Below are 14,849 nucleotides of genomic sequence, written 5' to 3'. Positions count from 1 at the left end.
GCAAGTTGAACATGAGCCAGCAGTGTGCCCTGGCAGCCAGGAGGGCCAACCGTATCCTGGGGTGCATCAAGCACGGCATCGCTAGTCGGTCGAGGGAAGGGATTGTCCCGCTCTACTCTGCGCTGGTGCGGCCTCACCTCGCCTCGAGTACTGTGTGCAGTTCTGGGCACCACAGCACAAAAAGGGCGTGAAACTGTTGGAGAGCCTCCAGGGGAGGGCGACGAAGATGGTGAAGGGCCTAGAGGGGAAGACATATGAGGAGCGGCTGAGGTCACTGGGCCTGTTCAGCCTGGAGAAGAGGAGGCTGAGGGGGGACCTTATCGCAGTCTACAACTTCCTCGCGAGGGGGAGTGGAGAGGCAGGTGACCTATTCTCTGTTACCACCAGTGACAGGACCCGTGGGAACGGCGTCAGGCAGAGGCAGGGGAAGTTTAGGCTGGACATCAGGAAGAGGTTCTTCACTGAGAAAGCGGTTGCACACTGGAACAGGCTCCCCAGTGAAGTACTCACTGCACCGAGCCTGTCTGAATTTAAGAAGCGTTTGGACTGTGCGCTTAGTCACATGGTCTGAACTTTTGGTCAGACCTGTGTGGTGCCAGGAGTTGGACTCAATGATCCTCATGGGTCCCTTCCAACTCGGGATATTCTATGATTCTATTGTTCTTTGGTTCTAATGGGGCAAAATCTAAACCTGCACTTTACTGCTGCCTTCTCTACTATTCTTGGGCTGTCATGATGGCTTTGACAGAGAACAATACAACTCAAATACAGCAGTTGTTACAGCACTACTGACAACATCCTAGTTTAAGTATTTATAATTGCAGTTTCGGTACTTCAACTCTGTCTTCAAAAAAAAAAAAGTGAAATCTATGTGATAGATACCCTAGATTAGGAGACAAAATAATGTGTTTTTGTTCTGTTTTGAGATGTATTTGGCAGGGGTGATCTTACAGAAGTATTCACTCTCAGGTTGGAATTTGTGTCACTATTCTGTACGGCACTGACAATAACGAATTGGTTATGTAGTGCTTGAGTTTTTTGCTGTTATGGGTGAAAGAATCATAGATTATCTCAAGTTGGAAGGGACCCACAAGGAGCATCGAGTCCAAGCCCTGGCTCCACACCAGACTATCCAAAAATCAAACCCTATGTCTGAGAGTGTTGTCCAAATGCTTTGTGAACTCGGGCAGGCACCAGGCTGTGACCACGGCCCCGGGGAGCCTGTTCAGTGCCTGACCACCCTCTGGGTGAAGAACTTTTTCCTAACACCCAGCCCGACCCTCCCCTGTCCCAGCTCCACGCTGTTCCCTCAGGCCCTGTCACTGTCCCCAGAGAGCAGAGCTCAGGGCCTGACCTCGCACTCCCCTCCTGAGGGAGCTGCAGGCTGCCATGAGGCCTCCCCTCAGCCTGCTCTGCTCTGGACTGAACGAACCAAGGGACCCAAGCTACTCTTCGTATGTCTTGCCCTCCAGATCTGTAACCATGTTTGTAGCCCTCCTTTGGGCACTCTCTAATGGTTGTATGTCTCTTAAATTGTGGTGCCCAAAGCAGTATGCAGTGCTTGAGGTGAGGCCGCACCAGTGGAGAGTAAAGCAGGAAAATTTGTATGCATTGAAAGGCTTGGAAAAGTTAGAGCACTGTCATCTTAGAGTAGTTAATTTGCTGTTTTGGTAGAGAAGGATCAAAACCTGTATAAAAAACAACCTATCTATATACTTTTACACATGGCACGTTGAGGATAAGACAGTATAGTAGGAAAGCAGACCAGCTGAAACAGGACAACTTTCATCTGTGCCACTCAAGGCAGCCGCACAGCATTGGAGTGAATTATGATAACTTTACCTTTGAGGTTCTTCTTGAAAATGTGGCAAGCTTGTTGGAAAAGCTGTAGGGAAGATTGTGAAAACCAGAAATATGAACTAAACATGAATGGTTACAGCATCTCTGCAGGGGCAAGTGAACAACTAAGATTTGTATGTGATGAAGGAGATGTCCCCTTTCTCTTGCCCTAGAACTTTGCTTTAGGAGGGGATTCTGCAAAATTCAGGGTAATTTTTGGAAGTGCTAACAACTTCTGCATGAAGTTTGTATCTGAATCACCTTTTGGAGATGAGAATTTCCAGAAGTAGCTCCGACAGACTTTTCTATGAATTGTAAGCAAAAGGAGGACGAGACTGATTCTGAGAAGGAATTAAAGGTTTAGTTTCATTCTTAAGAATGTTACCGATAATTGCACTGTGATTACTATTTAGATGCTGCTTGCCAACAATAGAATACTTGAACTTCAGAAATGTATTGATAATGACCTTCAGAATACTTTTCCTTGGCCCTGTAGTGAAATAAATGCTTCCTGTGTAGTGGATCAAAGATATTAAGCATTACTAAAAGCTGGGCTGTGTGCTACAGAACTTATTTATTCTTTATGTATAATGCATTTGCCTCTTTTGAACAACAGTGTATGATGAAGAGCTGTGAACACAAAACAACCAAGTTACAACAGAGTATCTCGGCTCAACAGCTGTAAGCACCTGCATGTTTGAGAAGACCAAAACCTTAAAGTGACAGATGCCAGGGATTATGAGGTACTAAACTTGTACAAGTAAACAGTCATACTTGTGGGACTATTGCTTATAAAGTTTTCAGACTAGATACAATATGGGCAACAAAACTGAAACTATCAGTGAAGGCCTTTGAAAGCGGGGAGGATATAGTCCATATAACCAATTCAGTTAGTGCTGTGTCAGAATATTAAGGGTAAATGTGAATAGGAAAGCTATAGCTTTTCACAATAAAAGCACAATACTAAAAGTAACTGGGTAGAAACTATGCGGTGTGTCTGGGGGATAATTAACTATTGGAAACTTTAGAGTTTATTTGGAATGGTGGTAGATGCAATCCCGTAATCAGTTATTCTTTATAAAGCTCCTTCTCCTTATCTTATGCATGCAAACACATTCAAATGTTTGTTCTGCAGATGTATGGGTGCATAAAACAGGCAGATAACTTTTTTTAAAAATTAAACTTGATAATAAGTGCTATAAGGCATTCTTGTTAAAGTTTGACATAAAATAATCTCATGATTTTTCCAGATTAAGAGTAACTTGTTTATGATAAGGCCAGGGAAAAACTCAGCTTTGAGATTGAGGGCATCTAATCTTTTGTTTGCTGTGCTACTTACTGTTTGATGAAGATTAATCAATTTGCCCTGTGTTCTTTGCTGCAGATATAGAGTCTATGAAAGCCTTTTAATCTATGTCTGAAATAGTCTTGCTATTACTGAAATTGAATCTGCTGTGACCTGTCATCAAATAGATGCACCAGACACATTCTTTTTCACTTTAGAACATGTAGCTTTCCCATTAGCTAAACTGTCCAAATGCTTTGCTGTGTCAATTTGCTTAGGACACTGAGTGAACTCCTTTCCACGTACACTTTTCCACTAGACTATGCAGGAGCTGGGGAGGTGGAGGTATTGGGCATGTGTAGGGACAGCAGAATTAGTCATCAGTAGGGGTAGTGGTGTGAGGAAGATGAAAGTGAACTGGGAATGGCAGGTGAGAAACTGGCATCTTCCCTTCAGATATTTTCACTGTTACATAGCCCCTAAGTTCTTCAGAGACAAACTCAAAATCTAGCAGTTTGCTTTCCTTTTTGTCCAGCAAGGTAGATGAATTAAAAAATTGGGTGTTGCTTGGGCAGACTGAAGGTCTTTGGGCATTAAAAAATAAAATAAAATGTATGTAAATATATATATATATATATATATAGAGAGAGAGAGAGAGAAATCAGGGATCTGTACCAATTTAACCTAAGAAAATAACTCTTCTCTGTGACACTGCGTAATGTGTTCCACACTTGCTGTTTTAGGGAAATACTATTTATCACTGGATCTGCAGGTTGCTTTTGTTCTGGGGATCCTTTGAACTAAAAGGCAGTGGATAAAATTGGTTTTGACTCTTATTTTTTGAAACAGCATTTTGAAGGAGGACAGGAGTGCCTGCATCTGTGGCCTCAGTGTAAAACCAAGAGCTTCTTGGAGTCCTGAGGAGAGCAACAGAGCAAACAAGCACTTGCTCTGTAGCCTCAGGTCTCTGTCAAATGAGAGGAGAGCCATGAAGCAGCACAGCAAACTGGCAAGAATAATTTTCCCAATAGCAATGATGCAGTCTTTAAAAGAAAATAAAAATTATAGCTTAAAAAATAAGCTTTGAAAACTTCTTTGCTAACTGGTTAAAATTAGTACAAAAATACTGAGACGGGCATGGTGCTAGAGGCAACAAGATCTTTTGTAGTCTAGCTTCGTTGTGGTTAGAAATACTTATCTGTGAAGAAGAGACTTGCCACCAGGATTTTGTTTGTCAGCCTTTTTGAGATAGAGGCATTAGCTGTAGAAGGACCTCAGGAGAGGGCTGTTGATGGTGAAATAGTATTCTTTTCTTTTCTGGTATTTATCGGAGGCTTCAGGTCCATCACTCTGCAACTGAAGAGCTCATGCTTCATTCCTTCCAAACCAACTGTAATCCGTAGTAGCTCGTTGAGCTAATTGTTTGCTTGTTTGAGTGTTTGGAAACAACAAAATGAAGAGAGAGATAGAAAGAGGCAGGCTGCCTTCTTAACAAACTCCCAGAAGTAACAGTCATTTTCAGTGTGCTGAAAAAGCCTGCAGCCCAAGTCTCTCTTGTCTAAATGTGACATATTAGAGTTCTTTGGGAAAGAGGAAAATTACTGGCCAGTGGGGCCATTTATTTTTGTTTCTGTGTGTTCAAGGAAAAAAACCGCCACAGTAGCTATTGCCTGGATCAAAATGAGTTGTTCACTAGATTTTTTTCGCCACTCCAGATTCAGAAAACAAATACCCATAGTGAAATTCTAACGATCATGTTCTGAATTTTGATGCCCTTCCAGTTAAAATACTAAATTTTGAAACTACTAAGGAATTGCATATGCATAAGTACACAAAATAACAGATTAATGGTTGAATTTCTAGCTATTTCTCTACCACTCAGGGTCTCAGCTGCATACCTAAGAGCAGAAATTTATACTTAAGTTATTTTTTTGACCAAGTTCCCTCCATTTTGCAAAGCAACCTGTGAATGAAAGTAGGTACAATTTGTGTTGGGTGTTAGAGCAATGGCCAAGAAGGCATTAAACTCTAAATTTTTAGCAACTCTTGGAACCAAGAAAAAATAAAAGCTGGCTGAGAAACCTGTTCCTGCTCTTGGGAAGCTCCTTGTGCAAATCCACTGATGCTAGGAGGTAACCCAAAAACAAGATCTCTTACAGGAGCTTAATGGCTACTGACTCTTAATTAGTCATAATCCTGGCAACTAGATTGCAAATATGTTTACTTCTTAATTTTTAATTGTGACTATTGTAATTTCTAAGCAGCCCTTTTATGCTTTAAAAACAAACAAAACTCACTAGTTTTAATATTGGATTAATTACTCATTTTGCTGCCTGCACGTTCCTTTTGTGATAACTATCATTAAGAATTGTTTGGTTATAGTAGTAGCTAGAGGCTTGAACAGACTTGAGGGTTCTTCCATACCTCTACAAAATTAGAAACATGAGAGGAAGAGAAAGGATGGGGAAAAATATTGAGGTAAATTAACCTGTCTCGATCTATGTAGTAGTTAATCTTTGAGGTTGGCTGAGGAAGTCTAAAGATGTAGGGCTCATTCTCACTGAACAAAGATGTTACTACCCTTCAGCTGAGTGTTTCTGTCCCTGCTGCAGGTCAAGCTCATAGTCCTGCATTTCAGTGTGAATTGCTTCATCACAGTGCAGGTAGCTGGGGAGCTGTATCAGGTTGACACCCTGGATAGCAGTGTTGACCACAGCTTGCCTTGCTTGGAAGTCTTTTATTTGATCATTTTTTCTCTCCTGAGTGCTTGCTTAAATTTCCTGACGAGAACGTGGTGATATGCCGTTTTTTTTTTTTGTAAACTGAAGTGATACATAGTGCTAAATAGAAAAGTGAAAGCTACGTGTATTTTATCTGCAGTGTGCAGAGGTTGAGCTGTTACACTTACTCAGATCTTATGTGGTCATTTGGATGAGGCTTCAACAACAGTTCTTAAAAAAAAACAACACAAAACAACAAAAAATTACAATGAAACAGTAGTTTGGAAGGATTCCGTTTTGTGCAGTGCTTGTTTTTTTCCTAATATTGAATTTTTAATCGCATAGAGTAGCAGAATACAGCAGGATGGAAATGCTGTGAACACAGTCCTTTAGGCTTATCCTTCCTATTCTTAATGTGCTTATCTGTCTGTATTAAAACTATCTGGGATCTGCATAGCTGTGAAATTCCCCAAACATGAAAAGCTTCATGCAAATATAACTTCCTTAATAGTCTAACTTTCATCTGCTTTGATTTATCAAGCTTTCTTGTAATTAGCGGAGAAATCCTCCACTCAGTGTGTACATGAGAGCAGTGTGCAGGATTTATATGTCTATTTGAAAACCTGTTTCTGAAGTCTCTGAACTTGTTTGACAAATCAGTGGAGCAAAGTAGCTTTTGTGGAATTATTCCTATAAATAAAAGAATCAGCCTGCTATCTGGAGAATTAGATCTCGGAATAGGTTTCACTGTGAACTTGTACTGTTTTTGCAAAGTCAGGTCTAAACGTGGTTAAAAACACCAAGGGCTATGTTATCCTCCTAGATATATATATATATATATGAGAAGTAGTCAATGAACGGTGTGTACATATCCAAAGGCTAATTTACTTCCTTGGGGAAGTTATGTCTATTCTTGGATTTCAGGATTTTTTTTTTTGTAAAGATATTGAAGAAAGAAAGCAAAGAAAGAATTCCCTGCTGTGGAAGACCAGCTTCTCCTTGACTGGTTATGCTGGCTAGCAAGTTCTGCAGTATGCCCAAATGCAGACCTTTAATCTGTTAATGCATTTAATGCATGAAACAAAGTACTTTTCAGAGCAGTCATAAATGAGTAAGTGCCTAATTTGCAGCATTTTTTAATTCCTACTTTGTTGGTGTAGCTATAGCAAGCATTAATTTCCTTTTTTTTTTTAAGTCTGGTTAAAATGATTGGGCACAGCACTTTATGTATACACAAACTTGCTATCTTGCAGTACCACCTCTGCATTGGAAGCACCATAAATGACAGCAGTAAGTTGCTAGATGTGGGGTGTCACAGGGAGCTCAGTAAGGTGCTTGGAGTGTGATCAGCACATATTTGTTCTGGAGGGGATGCAGCTTCCAAAGGTCCTACTTATATGTGCAGGAGACCCATGGGGTTTTAAGATGAAGGACAAAATCCAACTACTTAAGGTAGGGCTGTGCTTGACTAATCCTCAGGACTTTCCCTGGAGGATTTGCATAGAGCTTTCATGCTAATAAGACTCCTCTACATGCACAGGAATGCATTACAGACATCACATGCTGTGCTCATCCTATTTGAGGTGACTGGTGGGGGCACTGGTGTATAACATGCTTTTTCACTCTTGGAGACCAAGGGCACCATATATCTCTCGTGGAGCTTGTTGCACACAGGAACGTGAGGCAAGCTTCTGCTGATGGGAGAAAAAAAAAAAATGAAAATCAGACTTTACCATGCTGCCCTTGTAGTCTTACAAAGTCTTTGCACTTTTAGCTGTGTAGCAGCAAGAGAAAACATTACTTTGATTACTAAACTTACATGTGAGCAGCAGAAAGGGTCTGTTTCCTGCTGCTGTTTTGAAGGTCCTATTTTGTCTTCTTCCCCTCTGATATTAGAGGAAGGGTAGTCTTTTGGAAATCAAAACAAACCAGATATTAAACTCATGGTAAAATCACAGTTGTTGCTGTTTCTTGGTGTTTGTGCTTCTGATAAAGAGACTTTCAACAACTGCTTGCCCCTGTGGGTGCTGTGCCCCTTAGGATGATATAAAATGCCTGGAGAAAAAACTCACTGATGTATATTTAAATGTGTTATGTGCAGATTATGTGCTGGATGTTCTAAAGGGAACATAGGGGAAGCTTCGACAGAGAGGGTTTTTGGGGGCTGGACTTATTTATTTATTTTTTAAATGGTAAATGTGAAGAATGGAAACCACGATGATGATTTTCTCAACTGATTAATAATTCCCTCCCATGCTTCAAGAAAACTATACAAAATGCTACTTTATAAAGATCTGTCTGTTAATTTTCAATCCTGCTAGTTTCCATTAGAGGAAGCAAAGCCTCTCTGTTCACAAGACTTGGCTTTTTGGAAGGGTGGAAGTTTGTACTTTGGATAGCGGAGGAGGGTTGGATTTTACTATTCTTCCCTTTCTTTAAATCTTTTTTTGCTTGAACTGACAGCTAGATTCTGTCCTTGTCCTTCATGTACATGAGTCTCAGGAGAACAGCGCATACCATTTCTGTGCTATTTTTATTCCTTCCTCCTGGTAATCTACTGGTACATTCAGCCTAAATCAGGTCACCTTGAGGATTAAATAATGGTGGTATGGGAAGCCATTTCTGGAAGAAATTCACTTGTTTTATTTTTTTATTTTGTTTTGCTGTATGAGGAAAAGGGATTTTTTTTCCCTCTGGAGAAGATTCTTGAGTAGCTTTTTATTTTTGGTAAATTTAAGCTATAATATAAAGGTCTGGGGCACTTGATATGTTTTTCATGCTAACAGAATAATTAATCTTAATTACACTGTTTATTTTACCATACTTTAGAGGGTAAGTGATTAGAAATAGCTTTATATCATGTGACAGAATAAGGTGTCTTATCCAAATGTCTCTGAGTTGGCAAAAAATAGCTACCATTTGGTGCGTGGAAAATGGAATTGCCTTGGCTATGCTGCTGTAGCGATACAGCCTTCTACATCCTTCTCTTTAGCCTGTTTGCGTGTGGAGCTACCCCCATGAAAGCAGGAGATGAGCTATAGCATGTTTGCAGCTCTGCTTTTCCTGGGTTAGGGGTAATCAAAGCATGGGTTCAAGCAATGGCTCTGGTTGAAGAAAAATTGCTCATCAGATGAATTCTGCTGCTGAGAGTACCAGTTTTGTGTGTATAATATGTATGTTTTATAGATATCGTGCTTACGTTCTGTATATATAAATGATATATGTATACACATATTCAAGTCCTATAGAGAATTACAGCTAAATGCAGCCCTTCATTTTTGATCATCTTTGATCTTCAAATACCAGAGGCCTCCCCAGGATGTAATGGGACCTCTGGAAGCTGGCTCCCCCGCATGTCTGTGCTGATCACACTCTGAATACCTTACTGAATGCGCTGATATGAGGTACGTATAAAAACATCAGAAGAACAGAAAGTCTGGAAATCCATGTGGAAATTGCATGCAGGCTCTTGGCAAGCAGCCAGAGCAAATGTGAGGGGAAATATTCATATCTTTTTTTTTTCCAGGTAGCTGGGCAGTGATACTCATCTATCCCAGACAGTTTAGGGATGCATTTACGTGCAGTAGAGCTGTAATGATGCATATTTCCCCATTATGTTTATCTCTAAACTTGTCTTCCAGCAACAGTGCTACATGCTGAGAGTCAAGTGGGGCTTTTGACACCCATATTCACGATGATGTCTATTCTAATGAATTACATTGTGTACTTAATACTTTTGTTTTAGGGCATGAAGTCATTAGTAGGAATGGATCCCAGTTCTCCAGCCTTCCAGCAGTGTATGTACTTAATAAGCCCAAACCAACGCTTTGTCAGCTCAGATCAGCCAAAACTACTTTGTATTTTATTCTATCTGGCTGTAATTTCTACCTGGATCATATTACTTAGTGTCTAAGCTGTACGCATGTATTCTGGTATACAAGTGAGGGATGTCGCCATAAAAAATGCCTGAAATAACCACTCATTTTTCCTTTCTGTCCAGTTTATTTCCTAGAGGTTCTATACTTACTGACTGCTGATGCATTGCTCTACAATTTTAGCTGGATCCTAGGTATTTTGAGTGCCCTCAGTCTTGTAAACCTTGGCAGCTGGTTTGTGATTGCAACAGCAGTACTCTTTCAGCCTCTGGAGACCTCTCCATGTATGCTTCTGTGTCAGGGCTAAATTATGGAGAAGCCAATTAGGACCTACACCCAACAAATTCTCTGCTGAGGTAAAGCAGTCTGCAGAGAGGTTATTTCTGCTTACAGAGGTGTTTCTTAATAGGATGCAGCAGATCCAGAAACTATGTGATTACTGGGGAGTTTTTTTGAGAGGGCCCTTGAAAAATTACAGAAACCTGAATTTTCAGGATGATTTTCATGTTGCCTTGTCTGAGTGAGGCACAGTCTGAGCTCGGATTTTTTTTTTTTCCTGGATACTTCTTGCTTTAACTCCTCCTTCTCTGCCATGAACTTGGTGTAACTGAAAGGAGGAGAGGGCAAAGATTTCAGCAACTCAAATGGCAGCAGAACTCGGTCAACTACATTAAAAACAAATGTTAGAGCTAGTTTTACTGCTGAGACGGGAGGGAAGAAAGGATTGTGTAAAGTGTCACTAGGGCATGAGAGCTATTGCAGAGTCCAGTTGCCCCTGAGCTTTGAATTCCCTCAAAGTTTTTTGAAATTGTATAGTGTTTCATGTTTGCTTTCAGCCACTTTAGCTTTTAACAAGGAGGAGGAGGAATCAGGGCAATGGTGTCAGCAGAACTACAGGTGAATAAAATTACAGGGCTGGAGCTGGAAGAGAGATGGTTTTTGGTGATATCTCCTAGAATAGCCTCGGATTGCTGGGCAGGACGCTGTGCTTTCCATTCAGAGCCCCTCAGAGTGAGGACAATGGGTGGCTCTCCCCGAAAGCCAAGGAAAAAAATAGCTTTCAGGTACTTCTGTCACCAATAACCAATGTAGGGGATAACTGCTCTGTTCACTTTTTTTTTTTAGTATACAGAGCTGCTGAGTTTTATACTGTGGCTTGGATGAAAATGTGATTTCTCCATAGTCTAGGAGAATCATGGGGTGCTTGAACACAGGCTGACTTTTTGAGTCCCTGACCACCTGGTTAGGAGCAAGGAAGAAATTTTGCATGAGATTTCAAACACGTCCACCATAACTGCTTTATCTGTAGCATCAATTACTGATGCACAGACAATTTTACATGGAAATTCAGGCTCAGTGATGTGGTCTTTGGGGGTTCCGAAGTGTGTTTTGTGCTCATCTTCCTTGTTAATTGTCAGCTTTTGCTATCTGCTGCTCAGAAGTCTGAATTTAAATGTAAACCTTGTGAATATAGCAATTACACTTTCTTCATTTTGTTTTCAGACTTGCTGAGGAAGCATTTGGGGACAGAAAAGACATCAAAAGAACAAGTTGATGATAAGCATATTTTTAGGCATTTCCAAGTGCTATTGTTTCTGTCAGCTGAAAAAGTCTGAACTGCTAACCAAAACAGCTGGACAAATTTAAATGTAGAAGTATAATACTCCTCGGTCCCTACTGTCTTTTTTAAAATAAGATGTTAACGTGGTCATTTGTAGTGGATGGATTAGTTTTATCTCTGTCCATTGGAACTGGGAGTTGGAGCCATGTAGGGTTTCTCTAAAGTCAACACCAAAATGTGAACTAGAAATCAGCTGAAATTTTATCTGGCAAAATCAGAATCATCTGCGTGACGGTGGGTTTACTCCTGAAGTCAAGCTGCATAGCCATATAGCCCATGTAGGATTAACACTTGGGGTTGGAGAGTTTGCTCATGCTTCTTTTTATGAGGCTGGCATATCAAAACGGAAAGTGCTCAGAAGAGCTGCCCATGGTGTTGGTAAACTCCAATTTTTTATAACTTATCAGAAATACTGAAGCTCAGAAGGATTTTAGAGATTTGCAGTTACTGCCTTTTGACGCAGTGCTTGTGCCTGAGCTGAGAGTCTGAAATAAGCAACATATTATACCTGCGGATAGCAGCAGCTTTTTCAGAACGTGGCTTAAAAAGTGTCCAGCAGATGGCGCAATGCGCTTTATTTAGTTGCAGAAACGCTGAGATCGTGAAGTTTCCTTTTGTTTGAAATTAAATGAAGAAGTTTTATATGCTCTGGTCAGAAGTTACCATTTGAAAGAACTGAATTTTAGAAATAAATATACAGGTTCTGTACTGGAACTTAGCATCTTTGTAACGTGCAACAAATAAGAGACGCTTAATGCTTTGTTGGTAGGAGGGTAAGTCTGTTCCTTGTATAGTATGTTTGTAGTTTAAAACCAGTTGGCAGTTAAAAAAGTTACTTTTTACCCCCAAACAGTAATTTCCTGATGTTAAGTGCCAGACGAGACCTTTCCAAATTTCTAGTTGATAAGGATTAGGCAACTTTTTTTTTTTTCCACAGATAAATACATGGCTTGGTTGTTTGCTATTGATACTTTTCTTCTCCTACAAAATCAAAGGGTTAATTTGCTACTGGGAACTGCAATCTGGAATGCTGTCAACCACCCGAGTAGCCTAAGATGCCACTGCTTTTTATGAGTTGTCTGCATCCCGGACCCCTTTACAACTGTAACTCAAGAAAACAAAACAGAACAAAAAAACCTAGGCCACTCCCACCCTGGCAAGTGTATGTATGTATATTTACATATGTAAGGGTCAAAACTGGTAGAAATCACAGTAACGGGAATTTTAGCAGTGCAAAGACAACGTGAATTAGTTTACCTTCTCTGGTTCTCTTAATGTGCCCCCAACTTCTTAAAACTTCAGAGAGGCTGTGATGCTGAAAAATGCAGGCTGAAAATCAAGAGAAGCTGTAGAGCTCTACAGAGTCTTGAATTCCTTGCAGCAAGTGCTCTTTCTGTGTGTTCTGCTCCCTTTTCTCAATTTTTGCTATACAAACTTAGGTTTGGAGCCACAAGTGATGCGGAAGTACAAAAATGGTCTTTTTTTTGGAGGAAAAAAGTCAGTGCCTAGAAAAGCATGCACAAATTCCTTCTAGAGTTGTATGGGCTTGCTTCAACAATTTCCTCATAATGTTTAAAAGCCATTAAATTACTTGGCCATCTCCTGTTAATAATGGAAAACTTCTCATAGAACTGAAGGGCTGAACAACAGAGATAAATCGTTGATTGTCCCAAAAGTGCCATAGGTTTTACTGTAATCGTGAAACCACAGTCTATAAATATTTTAAATCTCTTAAAACTGTGTTTCTAACTCTCCCTTCTGTGGGCTCCTGAATGCAGCACTAATGTAAGTGAAATGCTTCTGGGAAAGCCAAGGAAATGCAGTCGGATTTAATTTAATCCCTACCTACTTCCTTGTGCCTGCTGGATTTTGGCGGTAAATCAGCTGTAGGCCACTTAGTGTTTCTTTCTGCAAAATGTGAGTACAGGGAGGAATCCAGGTTGACTTCTGGACTTCAAACGCTAACTGCATAAGCTGGTGTGGGGTGGGAACACTGAAGAAGTGGGCAGCTTAGTTCTTGTAGGAGGAACTATAGCTCTTGTTGTCATTTTATAGAAGTTTTTTTCAGTTTATTAGGCACTGATGCAAGTCCCCTGGCTCTGAGCGATGGGGCACTGAGTGTGATGTGTCCTAGCTGGAAAATCTGTATGGCATGGACATGAGGAAGCAGAGTAGTACCTTTGCCACATTGTGTGGGCTGGTGTGTGATGTTTCTGAATTCTGAAACACTCTTCAGCCCTTAATTGTGTGGCTATTCCCAAGTTAGGGAGTTTCTTGTATGCCGTGGAGGTTAATTTGCAACATAGCATCAGCCTGGCCTTTCACTGAGAGGCATGCTACTGTCAGATGTGCTGACTGATGTGCTTTCCAAAAGTTTCCCTGCTAGACTGCTCCTGATTAATAAAATATATGAAAGCAAAAGAGAAGTCCTCCATAGCTTTTTTCCTGTATTTAAGACTAGCTTACATGCATAGAAGCATCTTTAGGACCTATATGGTCTTTCTTTCAGCTACACTAAGATTGTTCTGCCTGCATTTTAAGCAGTTCAGATGCAGACCTGGTCTATGCTGGACACTGTTGATGCATCAGCACAAGTCTTTGTCCATTCTAATAGCCCTTGGTGAGCAGCAGGCTGCTACAGTAATACAGTGTAATGGCTTCTTGATGGGAGCTGCTGAAGGTCCGACTGATTTGGAGGATAAATATTTGGAGGATAAATTCTTCCACAGACACGGCCAACAGGCAATAGACAAGAATGCTGGGATTCTAATGACAGCTATGAAAATATTTCAAAATCCAAACAATGCACTTTTCAATATGTAGTTATTATCAAGTCAAATCTTGAAGCCCATTGACTGTGTTTTGTCTGCATAAAGACACAATAAACAGCCAGCACTACTAATAAACTAAATCTGAAAAGTCTTCAAAGTTAGTCCTTCTTTAATAAAAGATGAGTCACTATTTACTCCCCTTCTGTTTTCCAGGCTGGAAGCAACACAAGATTTATGTCAGCAGGAACAACATGTGGCTGATCTGCATGGTATTCACAAATAGGCAGGAGCACTCTCTTCCCCCAAGCGTCTCATTTCTCATTCCTTGGATGATCTTTCAAATAGATATGCAGCATAGCTGGAACTTCAGAAATGTTTAAACAGGTGAACGTCTTCCTCTAGCAGAGCATAATGGAGCAGAATTAATAAGGATAATAAGGTGTTGAAAGGCACATTGGGCACTCAGTGCAAGTAAGTATACAGTACCTAAATGGGCTGTCCAGTGGGTGAATGGGTCTGCCTTCATTTCTCTGTCCTTTTTTGGGAGATACCCTCTCTTTTGTTGCTGTTTTGCCACTTGACTGGCAGTCCCCGTTTTGCTCTCCTGGGACAGGATTATGCCTGTGAAATGCAGGTTGCTGTAGATGATCTGGATTTCTCTTTTGTGAATGAGGATTCAATGAATTGTTCCATTTCATCCTCATCCTGAGAATCTGGGCACAAGGCGTTCATTTGGGG

At 40.6% G+C, this 14,849-nt stretch overlaps 1 long non-coding RNA gene across 2 annotated transcripts in view; it reads left to right on the top strand.

Moving 5' to 3' along the window:
* The first annotated feature begins 368 nt into the window (after positions 1 to 368).
* Positions 369 to 14,849, top strand: part of LOC106034435 (uncharacterized) — a 48,873-nt gene continuing 34,392 nt past the window's right edge. For both annotated transcript variants that reach the window (XR_010832362.1, XR_001206070.3), the window contains exons 1-2: positions 369 to 2,582; positions 14,325 to 14,582. This is a non-coding gene — a long non-coding RNA (uncharacterized lncRNA). The remainder of the gene's footprint in view (positions 2,583 to 14,324; positions 14,583 to 14,849) is intronic.

The sequence above is a fragment of the Anser cygnoides genome, chromosome 6 (assembly GCF_040182565.1).
Source record: "Anser cygnoides isolate HZ-2024a breed goose chromosome 6, Taihu_goose_T2T_genome, whole genome shotgun sequence".
NCBI classification, from domain to species: domain Eukaryota; kingdom Metazoa; phylum Chordata; class Aves; order Anseriformes; family Anatidae; genus Anser; species Anser cygnoides.
The sequence above is the reverse complement of the archived record's forward strand: the minus strand, read 5'-3'. Positions and strand labels throughout refer to the sequence as shown.